This window comes from Cavia porcellus, unplaced genomic scaffold (assembly GCF_034190915.1).
Source record: "Cavia porcellus strain 051 isolate PalLab524CR breed Dunkin Hartley unplaced genomic scaffold, mCavPor4.1 scaffold_17, whole genome shotgun sequence".
Lineage (NCBI taxonomy): Eukaryota > Metazoa > Chordata > Mammalia > Rodentia > Caviidae > Cavia > Cavia porcellus.
The window spans coordinates 17,224,582-17,251,018 of NW_026947500.1; the positions used below are offsets into that span (position 1 = coordinate 17,224,582).

Below are 26,437 nucleotides of genomic sequence, written 5' to 3' on the forward strand. Positions count from 1 at the left end.
GAAGACCAGGGTGGTACAGGTAGAGTGACTGATCCTAGATTGACTCTCGCTCTGCTGCAGGCTCCCCTCCAAGTTCCTGGTAGTCACTGACTGTCCAGGGAGCCTGGTCAGGCTGAATGCTGGGCAGCTGCAGGTGGAGGGGTGCCCCAGGGGCTATATCAAAGCCAGGCAGTCTTCAAAGGTCAGTGGCCACAGCCTGAGCTGTTTCCCTACCTCTCCCTATGTTCTGCTAGGCACAGTGGGGACACAGGAGAGGACAGCAGCAGAGAGAGGGGCTGAGGCCTCTTGTGCTCTCCTGCTGGCTTTCTGCTTGTCCTGCTGCCCTCTCCTCTTTCCTGTCCTGGCTACATGGTACCCAGAAAGCACTGGGGTTACGGCTACATGCAACAGCACAACCTAGGTGAGACATGCAAACCTATACCAGGCCCACGGACTTCTGGGGACCCTGAGTATATTAAGAGTTTTAATATCCAAAAGGTAAATTCAGCCAGTGCCAGCTGTCATGTAGGTGAAATCTTTATTACTCTTACCCTGAGGACAGGATGGGAATTAAACATCCCTTGGACAAATGGTCATTCTGTTCTTTTGCAAGCGTCATGTGGCAGGATGAAATAGTTTCCCACCATCTCAAAGTGAGAGGAAATCACCTCTAAAGAATGCACATCAGGCAGAAAGTTTAATTAAAAACAAAATAGCACAGCAGTGTGTCTCAGCACATCCACCAGCGCTCTATCATCTGAACTGTGACACTTTATTGTAAAGATTATCTCTAAAAAGAAAGACATAATAGGACATATGAGCAGGGTTTGCTCTTTCCTGTTACTTCATTAATGTGTATTAGCTGTACATAATCATAGAGTCCAGAGCAGTATTTCCACGCATAACACAGGCACTCTCTCCTGTCCTTAGTAAGCACTTTCTCCTTTCAGGTTGACTGTGTGGTTTCCAAATATGACACAGAACACACAGCACTTGTGTATGTTCGCTTTGTTTTCACCGGACACTCCCGCCAGCTCTGTCCATCTGGTTGCAAACGACAGGAGCTCACCCTTCCTTGGCGGCTGAGTGCCATGTCACGGTGCACGGGTGCCGCGTCGTCCTTACCCATTCACCGGACTCTGGGCTCCCGCGGCTGACTGCGGATCTTAGTTGCTGGGAACACTGCTGCAACAGACGAGGCCAGGCAAGCGTCCTTTTGGTGTGTCAGCTCACCTCCTTTGGGTGTACATCTGGGAAAGCCCAATCCCATGCTACTTCTATTTTTAGCTTTTTGAAGAGCCTCCATACTGTTCTCTATCATGGGAGTGCCAACTCCCACTCCCACTCACACTGCCCAACACTTCCTTTTCCTTCCATATCCTTACAGCACATATAAGGTTTTACTATGAACTGTCAGCATGCTGGAGATAATAGATATATATGTAAATTCCATCTTGACAGGTATGTTATGGTAATTCACTGTACTTTCGGTTTGCGTTTCCCTGACGGTCAATGATACTGAGGATTTGTTCTATATTTTTTAGCATGGGGAAGCACTTTTGGACAGGACCCCGCGGATCGGTCCAAACACGTGGAAACTCCCGGGGGAGAGGCCCGAGGAGCGAAGGCACCCTCACTCCCAAACCCCCATCACATCCCCGCCCCCGCGCCTGCTGTGGCCCCCACCCCCGCCGCCCCAGCCTCGGGTGGGCAGGAGGACCGCGGAGCTGTGGCTTTGCAGCGAGGAAAGCAGGCGGGAAGGGGAAGTGCTGCCCACACCGCCCCTGGGCCGGCACCCAGCTTCCCCGGGGCGGCCGTTGGCCCCGCGGCGGTGGACAGAGCAGCGGGCTGAAGACCTGCATCCTGGCGGGTGGGCGTCGTTATCCGCGCGGCCGCCTAGGCGGGCCCAGGTCGGAGGGCTCGCTCACCGCGGTGTTGCAGGGCTTATAGTGGGCGGGGCCCGGGGTTTTCAGAGCCAAGGTTTTTAGAGACAGCGGGAGCGCAGGGCAGTGACCGCGCTCCGCCTGTAGGAGGCGCAGGCCGCGGTGCGCATGCGTTCATATTTCCGCCAGGTCTGCTCGGGAAAGGCAGGACACACAGGTGCGATGTGCGCATGCGTTCATCTTTCCACAACCCGCTCAGGAAAGCTGCCCACTGGGCGGCAGCGCCCGGCTCTCCCCTGGCTTCGGCGGACCCTAACTTACACTGCAGGTTTGATTGGGCGTGGAGGGCTTACGAGGAAGCGTGCATCGGCATCCTGCAAACACGCCAAGCTTCCTATCAAATTAATCAAAAACTTACCCGTCTCCTTGGATGCACACCTGGGAAATCTGGCTTATCGGCCTCTTTGGCAGCGCGCGGCCCAGCGCAGCAAAAACGCGAGCTCCTCACCAGACAGCAGGCACGGTGTTTTCTGGCCGTGCCCACTGGGTCTCTGACCAAGTGTCTGTAGCGTTTCTGCATTGCTTTGCTTTTGCTCGGCTACCAAATGGTTTCCTTGGGAGTGGGGGCCGAGAGAGGGTGGAGGTGGAAGCGCATAGCAGCTGCCCGTTTCTTCATTTCTTCCAACATCAGAGGCTACTGATGGCAAGAAGAGTGCCTGAAGTTTTGGTGGGGCGTTAAGAGCACTTAGCAGCAAATGGTGATCTGGTGCTCAAGCCTCACCACTATTCCAGGAGCTTTATAAACCAGGCCTGGCTCCTCAGCACAACCCCAGGAGAGCCACGCCAATGCTGGCCCAGTCTTCGGAGGCAGAGCTGTGGTCTGACCCTGGCTCCCTAAAGCTCCGCTGAGTGCTTTGTTCCTTAGAAGTTTGTTGCTCTGGTTGAAGGCTTTGGAAGTCCAAGCCACTTTGGAAGAGGCAGGCTGACCTTACTGCACAGGTGACTGATGACTAGGGAAAGGGGGGGGGGGCAGAGGGGAAGGCAGGAGCTCATGGTAGACCCTCGACCTGCCACTCTTTCAGTACTGGGTCACTTTGGGCAGATCTGGGGAGAGCAGAATGGAAGCCGCAGGATTCTTTTCAGAAGGCCCTGTAGCCAAGGGTCATCGGTGCAGTGCGGACAGCAGTGTTGCTTGTTGTGTCCTCACGCTGGTTTAACACGGCAATGGTTTTAGTCTCTGTGGATCCGTGGCCTCCTCTGGGGAGTGCTGCCCGCTCACACCACCAGGAACACCCTCGACATCGTACAGGATACATGCACTGGAGAAGGCTTTCCTTCCATGTTAGCTGAAGCAAAGTTGTGCAGCAGACACCGTACTTCTTGATTTAAAAAAATAAAAAATTTTTTTAATTTAAGAAGCTGAAGTGAGCCGAGGATTTAGCTCAGTGGCATAAGCACCTCCCTGGCAACCGCGAGGTTGTGAGTTTGAGTCCCGGTACAAAAAAAAAAAAAAAGCTGAAATAAACACAGAAGCCTCAAATCAATAATCTAAGCTCTCACTTCTAGGAGAAATCTAAGTAGTAACATAAGTAGAAAAAGAAGAACAAAATAAAGCAAGCAAAAAAGATGCAATAAAAGAAAAATTACTGAAATTAAAGCAGGAAAAAAGATCACTGGAATAAAATACCTTGAAAAGATGGATAAATTGGCAAAATTCTAGCAAAATGGAGGGTGGAGGTCACTAATATCAAGAATGAAGAATGAGACTGTATCACTGCCCGCCCTGCAGGCCTGGAGAGGAGGCTGGCTGTAAGAGGCTGAGCACAGCACTGCTCACATATATTTGAAAATTTAGATGAAATGGATCAGTTCATTGAAAAACAAAAACTACCACATTTCTCCTAAAATGCTATAAGCAAACTGAAAATGCCTTGTAACTATTAAGGAAATGGAATTAATAATTTATAAATTCTCTAAAAGATAAGTAAAAAAGAAATCTCAAGACCTAGAATATTTCACAAAAAGTAGTACCAAATATATAATTAACCTCAATTCTATAACTCATTTCACAAGACTGAAGAGATGGATACATTTCCTAATGCTTTCTTTCCTCCCATCCCTTCTGTACTGAAGATTGAATTGAGTCTTCACAGTAAGCTACATTATCAGTCCTTTTTTATATTTAGATAAGGTCTTTCTCTGTCCTCCTGCCTCAGCCTCCTGCAATGCTAGAAATATACCAAAACTACAGAAATACAGCACACATGCACACACATACAAGCAGATTACAGACCAATATCCCTCATAAGTATAGACATAAATATTAAGAAAGTTTTAGCTAACAGAATCCAATAATATATAACAATATCTATATACCTTATGACCAAGTTTTATTCTAGAAATGAAAAACTGGCCTAATACATTTTAAAAACTCAAGCGATATAGTAAACAACATTAGTGAGTTAAGAAAATCACAGAATTATATCAGGTTATACAGAAAAAGCACTTAAAAATTCCAAAATCTGCTTCTCAGCTTAATAAAGAATACTGCAAAAATCCAACATATGACATTGTACTTCATGGTGAGAGCCCGAATGTGCTCTTGTAAGATCTGGACAAAAGATAAACATGTCTTCTGTCACAGTACTGGAAGTTTTAATAGCCAATCAAGGAAAGAAAAGAAAATGAAAGATATATTAACCTGGAAAGAAGAAATGAAATGACTCTTATTTATGGATGATATGATGGTGATAATCCACAAAGAAAGTGTCAGGGTACCCACAAAAAGACAAAACACAGTACTGCTAGAACTAATAAATAAGGTTTCAGGATACAAGGTCAACATATAAAAAACATTTGGATTTCTACATACTAGCAATGAATATTGAAATTTAAAATATGATATTTCTTCTAATCACTTTAAAAAGGCTGTAAATCTAACAAAGGCCTACATGTGGTACATATACTGAAGAGTGCAGGGCTGAAAGGAAAAATGTAAGATCTGAATAAGCAGAGAAGCATACCATGCTCATGGATTGGAGGATTCAGTACAATACAGGGATTCTTTCAAACTCATACAAAGGTTAATGACAGTTCCTGTCAAAATTTCAACAAGATTCTTTTATAGAAATGGAAAATATTATTCTGAAATCTGTATGGGAAAGCAAAGGAAGCAGAATAGCCTAAAATAATTCTGAAAATGAATAATAAAATGAGAAGAATAAGATTTCAGCACTTACCATATTGCTACATTAATCAAGGCTCTATGATATCAGCAGAAAGAGATGCACACGAACCCCTGGAGCAGAATAAAGAACCCAGAAAAAGCCCCTACAGCTGGGCTTAGTGGGTTTGGACAAGTTTCACACTGCTGGATTTCTTTTGAGTATTAAACCATCCTTCCCTGCCTGGACTAAACCCAAACTGGCCATGATGTATGCGTATTTTTATGTAACTCTGAGTTGTATTGATTGATAGTTTATGAGTACTTGTGTTTACAGTTAGGAATATTGTTCTGTAGTCCTCTTTTGTACGATAAGAGCAGCTCAACCAAAGAGTGATCCAGCAGTGCTGGAGCAGCTTTACCTTGGTAATCCTGACACATACATAAAAAATAACTCTGAGCAGATCATGAATCTAAATATAAACTATAAAACTTTTGCTCTTTCCCTAGGTTTGTAGCAAAAGCTTGTTATGGCCTTGTTTGTATTTTCATGTGTATGATCTCATTACAGCTGTGGCCCACGTTGTATTTGAATTGTTTAGGCTTTTAATTTTTTATGTTGCATTTTGAAATATACACTCTAGATATGAGCCCTCTGGTAGATCTGTGGTTTGCAAATATTTTCTTCTGGTCTCCAGCTCGTCTCTTCACTTTAAAAAAAAATTTTTTTTTGTTGTTTTTGCTTTGTTTTGTTTTTGCTGGCCAAAAATTTCCATTTTGATGAAGTTCAGCTGCTCAATAATTTTCTCTGATGGGTCACATCTTAATGTCACATTAATCACTTGTCATCAGCCCTAGGTTCTAAAGCCAGCCCAGTAACTGCACTCTTGTATCTCAGTGGAATTAAAATTAAACCTGTCCCTGTGGAACGGTGTGGAATGTCCACAAAGGTCTTCTACCCCAAGATCATGACGGCTTTGCCTGCCATAGTCCCAAACTGGAAACAACCCAAACATTGTCAGTGGGTGCCTCGTTAAGCAGATGTGGCACGTCAAGCATGGAGCATGGCCTGGGTGGATCTCACAGACGCTATGCTGAGTGAAAATGCCACTCACTAAAGACCACATAGTGCATTTGGTGTGGGGCTGTACTGGGTTTGTACTATCTACTCTCCACTTTCTAAGACAGCATCTCTTAAATCACTGAGTTGTGCAGATTGGACTTGCACTTGAGGTCTCCCACCTCCCCCTCCCAGAGTGCACTGCCACACTGTGTGATCTGTTTTATATCCTAAATGGAAGTGAAGAGCAGAATAGTGGTCCAGGGGCCTGGAGGGGGCAGTGGTGAGAGGGAGTTGGTGTGACACAAAGGGTTAATGAGGAAGACCACTGTAGACACAGGGTGGTTCTGTTCTGTGCCTTGACTACAGAAGTAGTGATATGAATCCACATGTAATAAATGCCATGGAAAATATAGATATGCGTGCCTGTGAGTGCACACACACACACAGACACACATGGTCTACTGCCTGGTTTTGATGCTGTACTTACTAAAGTTATGTGAGCTGTGACCATCGGGGTGATGGGGCCAAAGGAGCTGAGTTTTCTTCTGCATAGTCCATTGTGCTATCATTATTCTTGTGAATTCATAATTATCTCAAAACAGAAAGTTAACACTTGAAATAATTACAAATCAGAAATCCCGCCCCCCCCCAAGGGTTTTACAAGCAAGTTCCCTCTGATCCACTGGCAGCTTGAAGGGACAGTGTGTTCTAATGACCATGTAAAAATACTGGGGTGTGGACCCCCACACACATGCTGAGAAAGTGTCCAGCTACTCTTTCTCATGGGGCAGTGGCGGGCAAAAAGCCTCATAGAGCAATCCCATGGACTTGGCTCCCCGTGGCTGTGCTCTGGCTCTTGTGGTCCCAATGAGGAATGTTTTTCCCCTAAATAACCTCTTCCCAGACAGTGCAGAAAAGCTCAGAGAGTTGAAATCCTTGAGCCAGCAGCTCCTAGGCTGGCAGGGTCATTGGAGAGCTGGAGGAAAGCCCTGCAGCTGCAGGCTCTCCGTGCCCAGAGAGAAGCACTCAGGGCTGGGGTGGCCTGGCCACTTCCGCTCCAAGCAACAAGCCTGGCTTCTGTGGTTCAGGCTTGCTGGTTCTCAAGTTGCCTCTGATTCTGCCTCTTAGGTAACTGCCTAGTTCCCAGGTGGCCTATTTGTTTTGCCTGGTTTGTCTGCTTGTCACCCCCCCCCCCTTGGTTAGCCTGAGCATCTAAATTTAAAATCTAGGGTTCCGCAGGACCCCTCATTTCCCTACCTCTTACGTTTGTCTTCCAGTGCCTGTGTGTGACCTGGCAGTGTATGAAGCCCTAGTCTATTCCTCGATTCCCCCCTTTACTCCAAGAATTGGAGGTAGTTGGTTGTAGCATCAGGGAATTTTTTTTTTTTTTTTTAATCATTGGAGCTGATTCCCACTCCCTAGGAGGCTCCAGACTGCAGCTCCCTCACGGCTGCTGGGAGGCACTTTCCGGTCTGTGGTTTACCTCTGCTTCTCCCTGACCTTGCAACATTCTGAAGCTACAATGGCTTTGAAACTGGGTTTCTGGGGTCCTTGGGTTGGCTTTACCAAAATTACAGGTTTTCATCCCATGAAACAGGGATCAGAAGCCACCACAGATTCCTGGGATTGAGTCTCAGGTCACTCCTTTCTTCATGTGCCATCCAGCACGGCTGAGGGAGTGAGAGAGAGGGGAAAGAGGCTGCCGACGGAGGTGGTAGGTGCGGGTACTAGGTTTGTGGGAGGCTCAGAGGACGCGTAGGGAACAGCTTTGGCATTTCTTAGCAATGTTCTTCTTATCATGAGCCCCTAAAAAAGGTCATGTGAAGCCTAGCATGGTGGTGCAAGCTTTGCTTTCTGTACTGCAGAAAGGAGGCAGAAGGTCTGCATGTTTGAGGCCAGCCTGGGCCATTTGGAGGCTTAGGGAGACCCTGCCTCAATAAACACACAAACAAACAAATAGATGACAAGGGATGTAGCACTATGTGAAGTTCCTGGGTTCAGTCCCCAGTGCCAACAAAATATAAATAAACTTATTTTAATGATTAAAAATGGTTAGGGGGTTCAGTCCAACACACTTTCTGGTGGGCAGTGCCCTCCCCTTAACCGTAAGCAGGTGCAGGTCCCTCCTCTCTCTGGGCTTTCATGCCAGCACCGGAGGTGCTCTGGTGCTTAGGGGTCAGCAGCAGCTGGGAAGTGTCAGCACGGCAGACCCAGGGAGTCACCCAGGCAGGAGCGACTCTTCTGGCATGGGCCCTCCCGCCTTTCCGCAGTGTAGGAAGGACGGAGAGTAGAAATGGTGATGGGTTGGCCACACATCTCCGGCCTGGCCTCCTCCAGGACTCCAGCATGGGGAGGAGCCCCTGCCCTGCCTTCCTGGGAGCCCCTGAGCTGCCCTCCTGGGTTCTGTGCTCCTGTTCTTCATCCTCAGTGCCTGGTCATGCTCATTCACTGAGGCCCTTCGCAGGGAGCTTCCCAGGAAGGCAGCATCAGAGGAGAATTGTTTCCCCCTCACATGGTCTAAATATCTTTCTAATGACTTGGACTTGGGTGACTGTTTGGCTGTTTGTCCATCTGAGCCTGCGGGGATATGTAAATATCCAAATCTAGATCTCCTCTATCTGTACTGAGCCTCCCTATATTGTATCTCTGTCTGTACTGTGTCTATCTAGACTGTGTCTCTCTCCCTCTCACTCCATACTGTGTCTCTATCTGTACTGTGTGTCTATCTGTGCTGTGTCTCTATCCGTACTGTGTGTCTGTGCTGTATGTCTATCTACTCTGTGTCTCTATCCATACTGTGAGTGTGTGTGCTGTATCTCTATCTACTCTGTGTCTCTATCCGTACTGTGAGTGTGTGTGCTGTATCTCTATCTACTCTGTGTCTCTATCCGTACTGTGAGTGTGTGTGCTGTGTCTCTATCTAGTCTGTGTCTCCCCCAACCCCGTACTGTGTCTCTATCTGTACTGTGTCTCTATCCATACTGTGTGTCTATCTGTGCTGTATCTCTGTCTAGTCTGTGTCTGTATCCCTACTGTGTGTCTGTGCTGTCTCTCTATCTGTACTGTGTCTCTATTTGTACGCTGTCTCTATCTGTACTGTGTCTGTGATGATTTCTATCTGTACTGTGTCTCTATCTGTACTCTGTCTCTATCCTACTGTGTCGCTGCCTCTACTTTGTCAGTATCTACTCTGTATCTGCCCATCTCCTCCTGCTCCCTGAGCCATTCTCTGATTCCTTTTCATAGCCTTTGTTCCTATCTTACTCATGCACTATTTCTCTGAGGCTGTGGTTTCTGAAGATGCTTTCTTCTCTTCCTCGCACTGTTATTTGTCCCGAGATCCCCCATCCCTGCTTGTTGCCTGCGTTCATCTTTTGAACTGGACGATCTGGAGGTTTAGCTCAGCGGCATAAGCGCCTGCCTTGTAAGCAGGCAGTCGTGAGTTCGATCCCCGGTACCAATAAAAAGGAAAAAGACAAAATAAATAAATAAATAAATAAATAAATAAATAAATAAATAAAAAGAAAAATCGGCTCTGGGTTCTCTCTCCGTACCGAGTGAGGGCAGATGGGTGCTGCCTGTTGGGTCTGGAATGCCCTTCTGCACCCCCCACCCCCGTTTAAGGTTTGGTGCTCCTGGGAGGTGGCAGAGCTTTAAAGAAGTGTGGACTAGCGGCTCGCCCTGAGGGACCTTTGTCCTTCTCTTTCTCTTCTCAGCTCCCGTGAAGGGAGCAGCTTTGCCCACTACGACTCTCACCATAAGGCACTGCCTTGTCAGACAGGCAGCCGGCCAGGGGCTGGAACTCCCAAAGCTGTGACCCTAAACATAGCTTCCGTCTTCCTAAGCGGGCTGATAAGCAATGCCAAGCTGGCGGCACAGGGAGTCTCAGTGCGAGGTGACCCTGGGCGGCAGCGTCTGGGTTTCCTTGCTGTGATAGCTCAGCCGCCTTCCTTGGCAGCGGACCTTCCACTTTCCTCGCCTGGGGTGCCAGCCTGGCTGCCCTGGGGATGAGGGGAGAGGACCGCCGGGCTCCCCTCTCCACTCATGCTCTCGGGTCAGTTCCTGCCCGGGCCCACAGCTCCCAGGCTTTGGGCGTCCTGGAGGCCACCACAGCACGTGTGGTCACCTCCTTCTTGCTGCCCAAGCCAGAGCTTCTCCCCCTCTGCGGGGCAGTTTTCCCACCATCCCTGAGGGGTGCTGAGCTGCCTCTTTCCCTGATGTCCCTGACGTCCGTTGTATTTGTCCCTTTGCCCTTTTCCCCCACACAGTTGCTGCCACCAGAGAGAGTTTGCAGGAAAGAGATTAGTGCGGTCCACAAAGGGTGAGGGGGTCAGTGCAGGGTATTCGGCCTTTAGCACACTGGGTTTAAAGTGAAGGGAGCCTTCCTCATGGGAAGGAGGACAACGTACTCCTTCCTGCAGCCTCCCCACAGCCCCCCTCCCTCCCCTCCTCTGCCCCTCCTTCTCTCTCCTCCCCTCTCCCCTCCTTTCTCTTCTCCTCCCCTCCCTTCCTCTCCTGTCTTCTCCTCCCTTCCCCCTCCTGTCCTCCCTGAAAGTTACCAGTTCCTGTCTTTCTCTTCAGCTCACTCCCATTTATCTTGCACACCTGCCCCAATCCAAACACCTGCTACAGTTGCTCCAGCCTCCACGTAGCTAACCCTGGCACCCCCACCTGTCACTGTGACCCCTCAACCAATTCTGCCGACTTGGCCTCTTGTCCTTGGTGACCATTGCTTCCTCAGTTGCCCATTTATCCTACCAGACTCCTGTTTCTGAAGTTAACGTTTGACCCAGGATCAAGCCTAGGACTGGATCCCGGGATTTTCTCATTTTGTGCTATACACAATTTAACTTCTCCCGTTTCATGCTTCACATGGCAGCCAAAGAGCTCTTTTCTAAATGCCTTTCAGTTGTGCCTTGGTCTCAAAAGTCCACGTTCCTCCCTGACCTTCCTGCACTGTGTATGCTGGCTGTGGTCTGACCCCTGCCTCACCGTACCCTCACTCTTCCAGCTCTGTTCTCCACACCTGTGCAAACATCATCTTCACTGTGCTGTCTCCTGCCACAAGGCCCTTGCACATGCCATTTCCCCACATTAAGAATTTGCTTCCATCTTTACTTCATTAAATTCTATGCATGCTTCCAAATGAACTGGCTCCTCCTATCAGAAGCCTTCTGTGATGCATCTAATTTGCTCTAGATTCTCCTTAATCCTCCCTCATTCCCTTCTGGAGTCTGCCTCGGCCTGTGGACCCTGAGCTCCCTTATGCAGGGGGCTTGATCCCTGGTACACTTGAGAAACATATTTCTGGGGGTTTTTACATCATTCAAGCACCAGTGCCATTGCATGGTGGAAAACATTTCTGCTTTCTCATGGGTAGAAACACAATTTACATTCACTTTTCAGGCCTGCTTCAAAATGATGCATGGCCTGAGCTTTTCAGGGGTAGGAGGATTTTTATGTTTCTCAATGATTTACATGAAGTGATATTTTTGTTTTCCAAATTAACATGTAGCTGTATCAGCAGTAGGCAGTCAGGATGTGGAAACTATTTCGGGTCTCACCCCAGCATGCCACAGGCACCCACCCCCACAGTGGACGTGTTGCTCAGAAGCCCTGGGGAATCACCCGGGGAGTCCCCAGGTCATAGCCAGTCCTGGGAGATCAGCTCAGATGACCCCCCTCGGTGGGGAGTGGAACCTAAAGGTGGCCAGCTGCTGAGGAAGAACTGGGTTTCATTTACTCTGCAGTCCTCTAGTCTCACGATGTTTATACTGTTGATTAGTAGAGCAGGCAGGAGGGAAACCTGCACTGAGATCCAGGCTGGAAAAAGAGACAAGCATCATAGATAAACCCCAGTGCCTGGTGATGGGAGACAAGTGGGGTCCACAGTCTGTGGTCCTCAAACTCAGCAGGGCCCCAAGAAAAGGGAGAAGTGAGTGGTACGCACACAGGTGTGGGTACTTGTGTGTATGTGCATGTGTGCACATGTGTATAAATGTATGCATGTGTGCTTGCTGATGTGTGAGTGCATGTTCACCAGTATGAGTGTGTACATGATAATGAGTGTGCATATGCACATTTCATATGGGCAGAAGAGTGTGTGGTGTATGTACACATGCTTGTAGGTGTGCATGTGTACGTGGACATAAATGTGCAAATGTGTGTGCAAGCTATCATCACATGAGTAAGTGTACACTCAGCAGGGATCTCTGGGCATGACCGCTGTCCATGGTTGGCATAGGCCAAGTTTGTAGCAGCACCCTGCTGACCTCAGGCCCCTTGGTTAGCAGTTGTTTCTGATGCCCCCAGTGAGCTTTGAACAGCTTATGGCCAGTTTCACTTTGGTTTCTAGAAGTTTCAAATTGCTTTCTAGGAACTGTGTCAGAAGACAGTTGAAGATGAAGACTTATTTTCTTTCCACGGGTTTGTTCTTAATCACAAAAAAGCAAGCTTGTGTGTGTGTGCGTGTGTGTATGTGTGTGTGTGTGTGTGTATCCTAGAACTTGTCATTGTTGCTGGTACTAAGTTATGCTGACTCTGGGAGCCACTTTGGGAGGGTCCATGTAGGCGAAGGTCACCTCCACCCATAGCTCAGGTACACACCCATGTTCTCCAAGTCCTAAGTGTGAACCTGTCATAGAATCTTTTTGTCACGTGCTCTGTCACATAAATTCCAGGTCCTTAAAAAAAAAAAGAGAGCCTGTGGCCTACTACCCTGCAATACGCTGTCTTGCCAATCTAGGAAGCTAGGCAGGGTCAGGCCTGGTTAAACACCTGGGGTATAGCTTAGGAACAGAGTACTTTTCTAACCTGCACAGGGCCCTGGGTTTGATCACCAGCGTATAAAGCAGGGGAAAAATGTAGAGAACAGGTTTTGTGCAACTAACTGTCTATATTCCTGTCCCTTACTGTCATCGATTCATTTCCTTAGTTTCCTAATGTTTGCAGTATCAGACTCAGAACTGGCACCAAAGACATAGTGATTGTATCAGTCAGTATTTTCTTACATAACAAAACACCCAAGATTATTAGCTTTAAAAGACAGAAGGTTTATTTGCACTTAGAGCTTCAGAGATGATGAATCAGCCCCGTTGATTTTGGCCCGCAGGGAGGCAGCACAGCGTGGCAGGAGGACTTGGCGGAGCTTCGGGCCAGGAAGTGAAGGAAAGGAAGAGGAAGGTGCTGGAGCCCTGCAGTCCACTCTGAGCGCACAGCCCCAGTGACCTGCAGACTCCCTTGGCTCCCCCTCTCCAGTTTGCCTTCCCGGCCCAGTATTGCCAGGCTGGAGACCAAGCCTTTGAGGATCCAGTTACAGCAGTGGTGGACAGGGCCAGAAATCCTGTCCTCAAAAGGCTCATCACCTACGAGGGTGGAGGGAAGTTCGGAGGATCCAGGCCTGGGCTGTGTAAGACTTGCTCTCAGAGAGGCCACAGAGCGACCTGAGCCCCAGAGGGGGGCAAAGGCACCTGAAGGAGAAAGGCCGGACTTCCAGCTGCAGAAGGCAAAGATCAGCACCCAGCTGGGCTAGTGGCTGGCTGTGGTGCCAGGCCTGAGACATGGCTCACAGTTGACATGCCTCAAGAAGTGTGTGCATGCACAAATAAGCGTGGTATGTGTGCGAGTGTGTGCTGCAGGGTGAGATACTCAGAATTTCCAATCCTCAGAGAGCACCCAGCCTTTGCAGTCCTGGTGCAGGGTGGGGATGTGTGTGTCCTAACTCAGTTGGTATGTGAGGTTGTGCGTGGGCAGGACGGCGGCCAGAGGATATGGAGGGGGGTGGCAGGCCCGGCTGTGAGTGTCAGCTCTGCTGAGACAGCAGAGATGAGGAGGAGACAGGAAACACCATTGTCTAGGAAGCTCATGATGGACATTGAGAGACTGCCCAGTCCGCTTTGAGCAGCGGCACCTAGAAGAGGCAGACTGGTCCCAAGAGGACAGTGGCTCAGATGCCTAGAATGACACAGGGAGTGATAAGCGTTTCTGGTACAACGGAAAATGTCCATGTGGTTTGCAGTGCAGGTCAGAAATGCTTCCCCTTGGTGCTCCTGTGCTTGGGCCTTAGGCTGGTGACTTCCTGGGGCAGTGGTGTCTAAACATGTAAAGAACGAAGCACTAAGAGAAGACATCAGGTGTTCCTGCAGGGACATCTTTGCTGGTGGCACCATCAATCAGGCAGAAATGAGCCTTGGTAAAGGACAGTGTCCCTGAGAGCTCACTCCTCCAATACTCACAGCAGAAAGCACCCGGAAGTTCATCACAGCGCAGACTTGGTCTTCCACCCGCATAGAAGTCCTGCTTCCGTGCTGCCCAGAGTCCACATCTCAGCAAGAAGCAGCATCATCTCCTGGGCGCCTGGGTGGAAGTGAGCTCTGAGCTGGAGAATGTTCAGCTTCTCGGCACCCAGGGACCTTTTCATAGCCCTGGGTCCAGAGACGGCCCAGACCACAGGTCCAGAATGTCTGGGGTAGCCCTGGCTGCAATACAGCTCCCACCAGGGCCTAGCAGCTCCTCCTGCCGGGTTTGGCTCCCCCAGCCTGCATCTCTTTCTCCCTGCTGTTCATGATCTCAGCCTGGCTTCTGTCCCTGTGTCATCTGAGAATCTCTAGCCTGCCCTCTGCCCTGCAGCTTCCCCATGGTCTCCTGCCCATCCTCTGTGGTCTCAGCAGGGCTGCATCTCATGTCCTGGCCGGTGGCCAGGCCGTCTCCTCCTCCTCCGGGCTGGATCCCATCCTGCTCAGTGGGCTGTGACCTGTGACCACAGGCTCTCCAGAGCTGATACTCTGACACTTTGTACCACTTTTTGTATCCTTCCTCTGACCTCCTGGGGTCAAGCTTCAGGCCCTGTTATCCTACCAAACTGTGTGAACCATGCACAGGTTGGCGGGGCTGGGGGATCACTCCTTGTCTTGGGCAGCGTCCTGCTCTGGTCCCCCTGCCCCACATGGCACCTCCCAGATCCTCAGCAAGATCCTACTCATTGCCTGTGGCCCAGCCTCACAGCTCCGAGGAATCAGCCTCCACCTCCTCTTTCCTCTGTCTGGGTCCCCCGTATAAGCCCCGGTGCTCTGCCATGGTGAATATGAACCCTGATTTCAGGGTCTTTTGCCTGCCAGCCCCCAAGAGTACAAGAGACCCTCCCTCGTTGGAAAGATCAGTTTATCCTTATTCAGCCAGACAGAGAGGGCAGCCAGTCCCCTTCTGCCCTAAGTGCATGGAAGCACTTTGGTTTGCAGACTGTAGAACAGAACCCAGGAAACACGCATGTGTGAACTCAGCTGGCCTGGCCAAGGGCCTCAGGGAACGTGGCTTCCTCAGCTTTCAGGTCGGGGTGAGTGTGGGGTGGGAGAGATGGGGCGATGCTGCCCTGAGGAAGCCAGAGAAACAGCCCAACTCCTGACTCTTTTTGGTACCGGAAATTGAAATCACAGCCTCATGACCTCACGCTTGCCAGGCAGGCCCTGTGCCGCTGAGCTTCATCCCCACCCCAACTCCTAATCCTCTCGGACTTTGAGTCCGAGATTACACTGTGAGTGTCACACAGCATCCCCAGCCACCCCTTCCTGAATGCCAGGCTTCGTGTGTCCAGCAGAGAGCCAGCCCCGGCTAGTGCAGGCATTCCCACCCCAGCCCCAGCATTCCTGCTTCCTGCGTAAATTGTGGGAATTGCTTTGCTTGCTTTATGCCAGTCCTCCTGCACTGGTAATAGTGCTTTCCTGTCGATGATTCTTTGCAGGCACTTAGGGCAGCAATGGTTATTATTTCCAACCAAATAAATGAACCTGCTGAACCCTTGTGTGGCATTCAGAACCTTTCACTCTTTTGATGCTCGCTTTCCAGTTTTGCCTGCCTGATTCACTGTGCCTGGGAAGGGGAGCTTCCAGGCAGGGCCGGAGGCCAACGGCACAGACTTGAATTTGATGACATCAGCTGCAGATGCAGACTTACGTTTGAGGGGTGTTTTTTCACCCGACTGTACAGTGAGCAGACAGCAACAGAGGAGAGCTGGGACAGTGCAAGGCTGGTGGCTGCTGGCGGGTCTCTGAGGAGCAGTGAGGAGTGGCCAGGCTGGCCAGGGCAGTGGTATAGCCAGGCCCCTGGGGCACCGTGCTGGGCAGTGGCCTGTGGCACCACCGCCAGCCCAGGAGGGTCACTGATTTCACAGCCACAGCTTTGACGTGAACATCCAAGGGAAACGTCACTCTCAGGTTTCTACGGGAAGGCTTTGGAGTCACACCTGAGTGAGGCCTCCAGGAAGCTGCCCCACTGTAGCTGCTGAGCACCCTCATGGGCACCGAAATCCAAAAAGGAAAAACGGCAAACTTGATTGTGCTGTGGGCTACAGCAGCCACGGGAACCAGGGCCAATGAGTAGCAGCTTCAAGTGACCCCAGAGGCTCCAAGTGCAATGCAGGAGTGTACTATGCCAGTGCTCACTGTCCCAGGCAGAGGACAGAGGCTGACTCCGAGGTGGGCACAGGTGCTACAATGTCCCATCCTGTCCAATGCACAAGCCAGGCTTCTGGAGGCCAGAGGGCTACAGAGTCTACCCTGGGATTTTCCGACCGGGTGGGGTTTGATGACAGGGCGAATACAAGAGACTTCTGGTCCTAACCAGTGCCCACTTGGGGGCAGAGGGAGTCTTCTCTCCCTCCCACAGAGGACTGGCTGCCAGGAACAGACCAAACATGGCAGAATGGCCTAGCCAGGGCAGGATGTGGTCGGCTGCAGTGACAGGGCTGTGTGGTCACACCCCTTCCCAGGAGGGCTTCCTCTCTGCAAAGACTGGCCAAGCATGCGTGGGAAGGGCAGCGAGCAAGCTGGAGGTCGACCCAAAGTCAGACTCAGAGTCCAGGCCCACAGGAAGGACCAGACCCCACCTGCCTTGCCGGCTAGGAAATGTCCTATTAATGTTAAAAATTATGACAAAGGAAAGGCCAAGACTGCCCTCTGACACTATGACTTTGTACAGCTAAAGATGGTGCTCAGAGAAACGAGCTGCAGGAGAGGGAGTGAAAGTCTGGGCTGGGCACTTTCCAGGGACGTTTGCAATGCTCGGCAGAGGTTCTTTAAATGCGAGCTGGATACTCAGCTTAATCTTTGGATTTGCTTACGGGTTCTCTTCTCATGTTAGCATACACACGGCGAGAAGCTCTGATGCACTTCCTGGAGTCTCTTTCAGTTCCAAGTGCAGAAGGAGATTCATCAAAGGACAACTTTGACCATGGGGAAACCTCCCAGAAGTCTCTCAACACTGCATCGTGTAGGCAGTCAGGACTCCAGCTTGGAAGTGGAGAACAGAGACCTGGAAATGCAGTTAGAGGAAAGACAGGCTTCTCAGGCGCCCCTAAGGAGGGATGTCCCTGCTCAGCACCAGAGGCTCCAAGCCAAGGGACTGGTATCTTGCAAGGCACAAGTGTTTGTCTTTGGAAGTGGCCCACCAAGGAGAATCAGTGGAAGAGACGTCATCTCGCCTAATTCATTTATGTCACCAAAGGGCAGAGTTTTTCGGGCTGAGATGGAATGTGCCCAGCCTCTGCCACGGGAGCACTTTTTACATTGATGCCTTGAACTTTTTGCACCAGAAGTGGCTTCCAAAGTGAGGCCCCTCCCTCTGGACTCCCTGAGGTCCAATCTGGGGGTGAAACACCTTGCCCTGATTCCATCTGATTTGGGCGGCTGGAAGGCGTCTGTCGAGCTCCAGTGGAGTGTTGTTATTTATGGAAGTCTTTTCCAGCATCTCCCTTGTGTAGCAGATACTCATCTCCCAGTTATGATTCCATCCGATTGTGAAAGATGTTAGTCAGTGTCCTGACTTGACTGCCCGGAGGCCAGACTCTGGGCCTGGGTTTGATATTGTTATTTTGCTCTTTGCTCAGGCTGGTTCTTCTCTTGGTTATTAAGGGTCCGGAGGCCAAAGGCTGGTAGAGGAAGCCTGACTGCTCACCTCTACCATCTGAGGCCTGGAAGGGGACAATATGACATAGCAGCCAGACTGGTGTCACCAAGCCTGGCAGACAGGCCACCAAGTCCAGGGCTAGCAGTATCTGCAAAGCATACACTCCCCCATCATGTCAGTAAGGTTTAATGACAAATATAAGTTGTATACACTTATAGGGTACAACCTAACATTTTGATATATTTTTGTTATATATATGTGTGTGTATACATACACACTGTAGTGGTTGTAGTGGTTGATGGATTGTCAACTTAAGACATTTAGAAGCTTAACTAAACCAGTTTAGCAATTCTTCACCCAAGGTGTATACCTGGATGGTATAAAGGGAAAGAGGAAGGACCAGGAAGCACAACAATGGTGCCATTGACCTGGAAGCTAAGACTTTCCCCTGGTCATTTTGGTCTCTTCACGCCTTTGAGGAAACAAGCTGAACAGGGAGTCACAGTGTTGGCAGGGGAGACTGACCCAGACTATCAAGAGGAAATTAGAGTATTATCCTACAAATGGAGGAAAGGAAGAAGCTACATGGAGTGCAGGAGATCCCCTAGGGCGCCTTTGAGCACTACCATGTCCTGTTGTTAAAGGCAACGGGAAGCTACAACAACCTAATCCAGGCAGAGTGACAAGGGGTCCAGAGCCTCCAGGAAGGAAGGTGTGGGCCACTCTACCAGGGAAGGAGCCAAGACCTGCTGAGGTGCCAGCTGACGGCCAAAGGAATACAGAATGGGTAGCGCAAGGAGGTCATCTAAATACCAGCTACGACCCCACAGTCAGCTACAGAAAAGAGGACTGTAATTACTGTTTCCCCCCAAATGTGGTTCTAACATAGCATAATGTTGACTTAATCCTGGTTCTTGGGGATTGTTAAACCTGTGTTATAATATTGAAGTTATTAAATTATAAGCGTAAAGGTCAACCAACCAAATTTATTTTCTATCCTGGTGAGGGATTTAGTATGTTTCCATTTGTATGCAGGACAGTTACGATATGCTAGGCACAATTATATGCAGGTCTTTGTATCTGGAGACTGGTCTGAAGAAATGTGTCTGGTTGCCAAGTTGGCAAGGGATGGACTGTAGTGGCCGATTGATTGTGTCAACTTGAGACATTTAGAAATTTAACTAAATTGGCTTATCAATTCTACACCCTAGGTGAGAAGACCCATCTTAGTGGCTCATTGCCTGCATGGTATAAAACAGGAGGAAGGAGTTCTTCAGAGGAGTTCCAGTCTTTGCCTTCGACTTGGACATCATCTCCTGGATTCCAGTGCAGACTCTTCAGCTTCTGCCTTGGATCCTTCAGCCTTCTGGCATAGACCCATCGGCCTCCTGGTGAGGACTTGCATGGGACACTGCAGTGAGCTCCAGACCTTGGATTGGATCCTTCAGCCTCCAGCTTGCAGACGCCCTCTGCACACTTCCTCATTTGACTCTGTGGCTGAGCATCGTAAGCCCATCTTGTGATTTCTTTTATATTTGTGTTTCTTATGCTATATGCTGTTTCTCTAGTAAAACCCTGACTAATACACCCACTGTGCTAATTAATGTGTCCATCAACTCACATACTTCCTCATTTTCATAGTAAGAACATTTAAGGTCTCATTTTTTAGTCATTTTTAAGAATACAACACATTAGCCATACTCACCATGCTGTCTATGAGAGCTCCTGAGTTTATTCTTCACTCCTAACTGTGACCTCTGACCAATATCTTCCTGTTTTCCCTACATCTAGGCCCTGGCAACCTCCATGCAACTCTCTGCTTCTGCAAATTTAACTCTTTTAGATTCCAATTTAAGTAAAATCGTACAGTATTTGCCTCCTGTGTGGCTTATCTCACTCAGTCTCATGTCCTGCAGGTCCATCCACGTTTGTGAAAAAAACAAAACCTCACTCCTTTTTAAGGCTGAATAGTATTCCATCCAATGTACCTTCCACATTTTTAACCCCTTGTCTGACGATAGACCTCTGTCTTGGCTGTGTGACTAGAACCATGACGCACGCAGGAGCTGCTGTTCCTCTCAGCCTCGGGGGTGCTGGTCCATACGGCAGTTCTGCTTTTGATGTCTGAGGAACCTTCCTACCGTTTTCCATAACGTTGTGGTGATTTACATTTCCATCAGCCCTACAGTAGGGCTGCCTTTCCCACGTCCTCACCAGCACTGCTGTCTTCTGGCTTTCTGATAACAGCTCTCTGACAGACCGGAGGTGATTTCTCAGTGTGGTTTCAATTTGCATTTCCCTAATGATTAATGATGGTGAACACTTTTAAAAATATACTGCTGGCCATTTTAAAGTCTTTCTTGAGAATTCTATATTTAGGACCTTGTGCTCTTTAAACATTGGGTTCTTTGCTTCCTTTCTGTTATTTGAGTTCCATATATACTTGGGTACCATTCATTATCAAGTGTGTGATTGACAAACGTTCCCTTCCGTCCTACAGGCTGTCTCCTGACTCTGTTGACTGTTGCTTTACCATCAGAAACTGTTACTTTGCTGCAACCTGTAGCCCACTGGTTTGTTTTTGTTTTTGTTGCCTGTGTTTGTGAGGGCCACAGTTTAAAAACTCACTGCCCGGACCAATGTCAAGAAAACTTTTTATTTTCCTTGACTAGTTTTATAATTTTGGGTCTTCCATTTAAGCCTTTAATCCACTTGGGGCATATTTTGGTGCCCATTTCATTCCCCTGCTTGTGGATGCTCAGTCACCTGGCTCCGCTCACTGAAGACGCAGCCTTCCCTCCTCTGTGCACGCTTGCTGACTGTTGTCGAAGACCAGCTACTTCAGTGTGCAGGGTTACTTCTGGGCTCGCTAACCTGCTTCGGCTACCTGTTTGTTTTTATATCAGTACCATTGACTGTTGATGACTATAGTACGGGAGAGACCCAAAAAATCAGCCTTTTCCATTTAGCGTTTTTTTTCTCTTGGCTGAGCCTGAGAAATCAATGCAAGACAGATTAACAGGAGAAAAGTGCACAGATGGATCTGATTTTCATGATACAGGCGCTGTCATAAGGGAATAAAGATCAAGAGGCAGAATCACACACTTAGGTACTGAACTGGACAAAGCGCAGTAAACCGTAGCTGTGGGAGGACACAGGGGCTTGCAGGGGGCAGCTGGATGCGGTGTGGAAGACGAACTGCAGGGTTCCTCTGCACAGATTTCCTTAGGCTACGTCTTCCCACCCTGGATGATGAGAATCCCATTTTCTTTTGGGACAGGGAGGGCATCTTTCACCTGGAGACTTTATGGCCTGCTTCTAAGAAACAGAATGCGGGCCAAGAACATAACTCAGCGGCACAGTGCCTGCCTGGCAAGTGTGAGGTTCTGAGTTAGATTCCTGGTTAAAAAAAAAAAAACATAGAACCCAATGCAGGTCAGAGTGATCTTGTACCTCTTGCTTTCTAGAGTTTCTTTGACTCAAAATATTCAGTAGCCAGAGCAGCATATTTTGGGGATAGTACAATCTCACTCCCTCAAAGGTTCTGTAGTATATTTTGAAGTCAAGCAGTGGGATAACTCCAACTCATTTTTATTCAAGATTGCTTTGGTCAGTAAGAGGTGTTTTGGAGATCTATACAAATTTAAGGGGTGCTTTTTCTATTTTTGTGAAAAATGGAAGCTCACTGTTATTATTTGTATTCAATATTCAAGTCCTAGCTAGAACAAGTAGACAACAAAAAGAAATAAAATATGGATAAATCAGAAAGAAAGACATGATTTTATACACAGACTGATGTCACCCAAACACTTAGAACTGAAACGGATTCAGTAAAATTTCAGGACATGAAATCAATAGACAGAAATCAACAGCACTTCTATACACAAATGGCAAATTATCCAAAAAAGAAATTTTAAAACAAACACATTTACAATGGCATAAAAATACTTAGGACTAAATTTAATGAAGTAAATGAAAAATTTACAAAAGAATATTAATGAAAGAAATTGAAGAATGGAAAGATATCCCATGTCATTGATTCAGATAATTAATATTACTTTTTGTAGTACTGGGAACTGAACTTAGGGGAGACTGAGCTGTCTTCCAAGCCCTTAATAGATTTTTTTTTTAAATTTTGAGACAGTGACTCACTGAACTGCCTAGGTTGGCCTCAGGCTCCTCCTGAGTGGTTCGGAACTTTGATAGTTAGGTGTTAACTTTACCTATAGTTGTTACGAGAGTAATCATCTCTGGGAATTAAACTACTGTAATTCTAAAACTACACCCTTGAGATTTTGTCCACCTTTCCTGTGCCTCGGGGGAATGAGGCTGGAGAAACCACCAAGAACCCATGGCGTGGCTCATCTGCTGCTGACATCCATCCTCAGCCCCTTCTGCAGCACACAGGTACTTCTGATGCCCTTAATCGGGGGTGCAGGGGTCTGTCTGTACCTGCACCCCTGGCTTTGGGGAGCCTGTGAAACTCTCCTTGCATTTGGGTCAGGCACTGCCAGAGGAAATAGGAAACTCTGAAGAAGAAAAAAATGACTGTGGGAAAGGAAACCAGACAGAAACACGAATGGCAGGGGTGGTCCCGTTCAGGCCAATGCTCACCACCATCTGTGTGGCACTGTGGGTGCTGCCCCATGGGGAGCACTGTGCCACAGATGGGCACTTTGGCCAAATGGCATCAGATCGAGGCTCTGGACCTGCATTCCTCATTCCACAGCTGCCCACGCCCTCCACAGGGAATGGTGCCACACAGAGCCGTGGGTTCCCAAGAGAGAACGGTGTGAAATCCTGGGCTTGCAGAGGGCCGTGGTTGCCCTGAGTGTGTCACCTTTCCTGTGATTCCGGCAGGACAATCCATTGATCCTGTCATCACTTGTTACTGGGTGTTTCTTTCTGGGTGCCTCTGTCAGATAACCGAGGTTCTGTACAGGCTGCCAGGGCAGAACAGACAAAGTAGCAACCAAACGAATGATGGATCGAGTCAGACTGCACCGGTAAGAGGGACGACAGCTGTCACACCTGAGGTGTCTTGAGCGCTAACTCAAACCTGGCTCACGTCCTTGCATACCACCTGCCACTCGTCAGCACTGTAAGGGTCATGTCTCTGCCACAGGAGGTTTGGAACCGGTAGTAGCTTAGCTGGGCGACAAAAGAAGACCTTTCTGAGGATGTGCTTACCACGACCTATTGCTGGGAGGTCATGGCAGGGGAGGGGGGAGTGGTAAGTGGAGCAGGGTAGGAAAGGCGGTCCGTGCAAAGTCCTGAGGTAGAAACTGCATAGAGAAGAGGAAAAGTCTGTCTGTTCACAGGGTACAAAGCCGGGCGGAGAAGGGTATAAATCAAGAGCAGGATCAAGAACTGATTTCCTAAAGCTGCTATAATAAACGACCACAGATCTAGTGATAAAAGCCCCACAAATTTAATACCTTGTAGTTTTGTAGAAAAGAGCTTCAACCTGGAACTCAAAGGGCAGAGAGATCAAGGGATCTGCAGGGCGGGTTCCTTTCTGGAGGCTTAGGGCAGGGTCTGTCCCCCTGCGCTTTCTGGTTTTAGGAATTGTTGCAGCCTGAAATTCATCGTCCCTTCCCCCCTTCCAAGCCCATGAGCTTCACACTGGGTGAAGGCTTTCGGGGGCTGTGACCCTCCTGCTCCCTTAGTCCTGAAGGAACTGGTGATCACAGAGTCCCCAGGGATAATGGGGATCTGTGATGGCATTCTCTCCCTCCCTCCCTTCCTCTCTCCGTCCCTCTCTTCCTTTCTCTCCTCCCTCCCTCTCTCCCTTCTTCTCTTCTTCCCTGTCTTCCTCTCTCACTCCCTCTCTCTGTCTTTCCTCCTTTTTTCCTTCCTTCCTTCCTCCACATGCTAAGCAAGTGCTCTGCAGACTCCTAGGCCTGATTGCCTCTTTCTAAACCCAGCTGATTAGCAAACCTAATTCCAGATCAACCTTTGCCCTGTAAGATCGAATATTCACTGAGTCAGGGTGATGGAATGAGATGGGGGCACCTTCGAGGGGTCATTTCATTAGCATTGTTAGGCAGCTATTGAGTTTGCATCTTTATCCCGTGTGCGGCAAGAAACTGTCCGGAAATATTCCCTGGGAAGTGTCCTGAGGAGGAGCCACTCAGGGTGTTCCTAGCTTGGGCCATAGCAACCCCTCTGAGGCTCTGCCTCCCAGGGGCCTGCTTAAAGCCACAGCTGCCTACCTTATATGTTCCTTGAAGTGGGGAAAGGAAATTGTATCGACTACTGACTGCTGCCTTCTGCTCCTGGCCAGGGCCTCTCGCTGCTTTAGATCTCAGGTATTCCAGGGTTCTGAGTTACCTACTGTTGTGGTCAGTATTTGCAAGAGAAACAGATTTAATGCAGGATACAGGAATTTACAAGAAGAGCTGACAGTATCCGCCCATAGAGTCAAATGTAGAAGAGTGCAAGGGATCTGTGTCTGAGCTAGAGATCTGAAGAATCCCGCTGAAGGCCTGGAGCCCAGCGCGATGTCCATGCAGGTCCCTATCAGGAGGCCAAGGAATCTGAGACGGAAGGCGGGAGAGTCTGCCCTGGAAAGCCAAGGGTGGGTGCCCGAAGCTGGAGTCTGCACAGAGGACCAGGAGACGATGCTCAAGGTGAAGGCAGAGGCCAGAGCTCCTCCCAAGAGCGCAGCAGCCACCCCTGGCGATGGTAAAACCGAATCTCAGCTGAGGAGAGCAGCCAAGCTTCTCCAAAGAAAAGCAGCTGGAACAAAACTCAGCAGCAGTGAAGCTCTTCCAAGGGGAATCAGTACGAACTCCTTCCACCCCGTTCTCCTTTTGTACCATTCTGGTAAATCTCCCTTAATTGGGTCTTCCACGCCCAGAGCCACGGGCGCAGTCTATTCAGCTGGGGGTTCCCCATTCAAGCTGATGGTTAACCACCACACCTGCTCAATGAGAGAGCGACCTGGAGACGCCCACTTTTATGGGCAGAACAGAAACCAAAATATCTTAGAGCTTATTGTGTGTTAGGATACTTTATGATCATAAGAGGAAATCCCAGTCTTCAGAATCTACTGCTACGGTTTGCATGCAGGACTCTCAAAAGGCTCCTGTGTCCAGGGGCGGAGCTTTGGCAAGGTGACTGGCTCATGAGGAATCCACAGCTGACTATGCTGGTAGAAGGGGGCCTAACTGGGAGAAGTGAGACACAGGGGTGTGAGCCAGCAGGATGCATCTCTCTCTCCGGCTCTTCCCTTTGCTCTCTGCTTCCGGCTGCTGCGATGTGAAGAGTTGTCCACCACTAACTCCTTCCTGCCTGGGCGCCAGCTGACCATGCACTGAACCCTCTAGCAGACTCTGAGCCCAAATAAGCCTCTCATCCTCCAACGGGTGGGTGTTGGGTATTTTGTCCCAGCAGTGAGAAACGGACACCCACAGATTCTGTGTCCCCACATTCAGCCAACTTCAGATTAAAAATATTTGAAAAATTTGCATCTGGCTGAACTGTTTTTTTCTTCCTATGACTTCCTAACTGATAGATTGTATCAACTATTTCCAAAGCATTTACATTATGCTAAGTACTCTAAGTAACCTAGAGATTATTTAAAGCACGCGGGGAGTATAGTGTAGCAAACACTGCATTATTTTGTGCAAGGAAATTGAGCACCTGTGGATTTTGGAATCCAGGGATGCCGTGGAGCCCATTCCCCCATGGTACCAATGTGTGATATAAACCTTCACATTCCCTGCTCTGCTTTTCATAACTCTGGGTCTTAGGTGTCTTTCTGTTCAATTTAAAGACCATCTTGGATATCATCACTGCTTTAGTTATTCACATGAACTGAATCAATATTCTTGTGTCATGATCATGAATGGTGAGAAGAGGTTAGCAGTGATGTCCCATTTAGCTCTGTGTAAGCTTGTGTGAAAAGTGCCAGCAAATTATCATGGCTGTAATAAACTGTGTAAATTAACACAAGTTAGTAACTTATGGGTAAAACTAGAAAATTTTGTGTTAGAGATACATTTCCCCAGAGGGTAAAAATCAGTTCTTTGACAGTTTGTATGCAGGTCACCTGTAAGACGCTAGTTACACAGAGATTGTGACAATATTTGCAGACAGCCGTGTGCCACTAAGAATATGCAGAGACTTCCTAAGAAAAGGCTCTTTCTGAAGCAGCCCGGAGATGAGATGGAGTTTCAGGGCTAGTTAACACCCCTTCATTGTTTACAGGAGTGAAAAACAGTTTACAGTGGACCTGGAAACATGAATAATATATGGAAAAGATAGCCACAGTTTTGTTTGTCACGATGCAGAGTTTGAGAACAAAAACAAAATTTGGCCAAATGCTTCTGTTTGTGAACCAGATTGTTTGCAAACAAAATCACTCATGAGCTGAAGTACCACTGTACGTTATTTCTTGGATCTTGTATTATATGGGTTTCTTAGAATTCTGATTGAAACAGGTTT

General features: G+C 48.6%; 1 long non-coding RNA gene across 1 annotated transcript; it reads right to left on the reverse strand.

Annotated features, from left to right (window-relative positions):
- Positions 1-650: 650 nt before the first annotated feature.
- On the reverse strand, positions 651-2,503 carry LOC134470855 (uncharacterized). The gene is made up of 2 exons (XR_010040042.1): positions 2,281-2,503; positions 651-1,164 (listed from the first exon to the last, which is right to left on the reverse strand). It is a non-coding gene; the product is annotated as an uncharacterized LOC134470855 (long non-coding RNA).
- Positions 2,504-26,437: the final 23,934 nt, after the last annotated feature.